We start from the raw sequence: 2,375 nt of genomic DNA, 5'->3' as shown, positions 1-2,375 counted from the left end.
TGCCCGTACACAAGCTACGTGCCGCAAAATGCAGAACGCGGTAAGACGCGTTACGAACATCTGCACGGATATTTCTTCTAGGGTTTCTGAGGCTGAGACTAGAATCTCTGTGTTGGAGCATGAAGTAGCGGCGCAAAAAATTGAACTTAGCTCTGTTAAGGCACAACGAGATAACATTGGTTTTCAAATTCACCGAATTGGAAAAACAGTCGCATAGAAACAATTTGTGCATTTTGGGGGTTCCTGAGACTCTGGGGGGGCCTGATATGCGTAAATTTGTATGTGAGCTATTTACCGAAGCATTTCCGGGGTTGACACTTTGGGACTGGCCACTTGTTATTGAACGGGCACATCGTTTCCCCTTTACAGTGAATAAGGCCAGACAAACTGAGCCTGATCGTCCAAGAGCCATACTGGTTAGATTTAATAACTTTTTAGCTAGAGAAGATATTTTTGGTCTAGCTAGACCTGATAAGAAGGGAGCTGCTAAAGGGTGTAATTTTTTTGTCCGGCCGGACTTTTGTCAAGCCACTGTCTCCAAACGTTGGCATCTACGTCAACTAATTGCTGGATTTCAGGAAAAGGGGGCAGTGGTGTACCTGCAAAATCCAGCTCAGTTAAAAGTCACTGTTAAGGGCCAAACAATTTTGAATAATATTGTATCATTGTATTTCATTTTTGGTCTGTGGGGAAAAAAAAAGGGGGGGTGAATATCAAAGCCTAGTTAAAATGTAAATTGTATTTGAATGATGTTATTCTTTCTTCTGGCCGAGGATAGGGGTGGGGGGGGCTCTGTGTTCTCAGGGACTGACAGTCCTTATGCCTCAGATGGTGGGTTGGGTGGGGCTCTGGGTAAGGAGGAGGGTGGGGGGTGGTAGAGGTGTGGGGTTAGTGGTGGGGGGGTGTAAGTCAGCAGCAGTTTTTATTGTGTGGCTGCAAGGGCAGATTTGTATTATGTTGTTCTTAAGGGCAAGATTTTGTAGATTTATATTACAAAAGAAAGGTATGTTTGTTTTATTTTTGATGAATAGGAATGGATAGGAAGCTGAAGGTCTGCTCATTGAATATCAATGGTCTTAATGACTTTAAGAAAAGTTTTTTTATGTAAAATGGTGCAGCTACTACAAATAGATATTCTGTGTTTACAGGAAACGCATATTCCTTGGGCCAAGCGAGACTGGTTAAAAAATATTGGTTTAGATCTAATAGTTTGTTCAAAGCAGACTTGACTAAAGAAAGGGGTTGCTATCCTTATGAAACGTGGTTTAGGTATAGGTGTTAGAACTTTGGCAGATAAATGGGGGAGATGGGCGTTGGCAGAATTAAAGATAGATGAAAACAGGTTCACTATCTGTTCATTGTATGGCCCGAATACAGATGAAGCCGAATTAATGAATTCTATTAACTTAGAGCTTGCCTCATGGATTCTACCCATAATTCTATGCGGGGACTTCAATGTACACAGCGATGCAGGATTTGATATTAGGCTAACCAGGAAATATGCGGGCAGAAAGCGCCGGACTTTTAAAGCTCTTCGAGTATTAGTCTTAGGCAACGGGCTTATTGATGTATGGAATGCTAATCGCTCTAATGAACCTGGGTATAGCTTTTTCTCTATCCCTCATCAAAAATTTGTCTGTTTGGACTATTTTTTTACTTCTCAATCATTTTTAGATAAAGCTAGAATTGAAATCTTCCCGAAATTAATCTCAGACCACAACCCATTAATACTAGAAATACAACTGCTTCCTAATGCTAGGGGCAACGTGAATTGGTCTTTTCAAAGAAACGTATTATTTGAAGATGATTATTTGCAGCATATGACCGCAATTATAAAATAATTTTTTACTCAGAATAATGATACTGCCTCAGTTCAAATAGTGTGGGATACGTTTAAGTCAGTAGTCAGGGGGGAGACTTTAAGTTTCTCGAATTTTCAACGTAGACCCAGACGGCTTAAGTTTAGGGAGGAGTCGAATAAGGTAATGAAAGCTGAATTGATGCTAGCCGAAAGAATAAAACTAGGTTGCGGCATTGAAGAAGCTCAACGTGACTTAACTATTAAACGAAACTTAGTGTATTCTCACATTGCCGATCAGGTCGCGGTGAAGCATAGACAATTCAAGACGGAGTGTAACGAATTCAATGAGCAAACAGGAAGAGTACTAGCTCAAAGACTAAGACAGAAGGCTGCATCTAATGATATATTAAAAATTAACGATTTAAATGGTATTCTGCAGAGATCAAAAACAGAGGTACTGAGAGCATTTCGTGATTTTTATCAACTTTTGTACGACGAGTCTTGTGATGGCATAGACGTAGGAAGGAATGCTTTATTGTATTTTGAAAACCTTGATAGTGCTGGACTTCCTGAG

The sequence above is a fragment of the Lissotriton helveticus genome (genome assembly GCF_964261635.1).
Source record: "Lissotriton helveticus chromosome 1_1 unlocalized genomic scaffold, aLisHel1.1 SUPER_1_unloc_21, whole genome shotgun sequence".
NCBI classification, from domain to species: domain Eukaryota; kingdom Metazoa; phylum Chordata; class Amphibia; order Caudata; family Salamandridae; genus Lissotriton; species Lissotriton helveticus.
Note: the sequence above shows the minus strand (reverse complement) of the source record.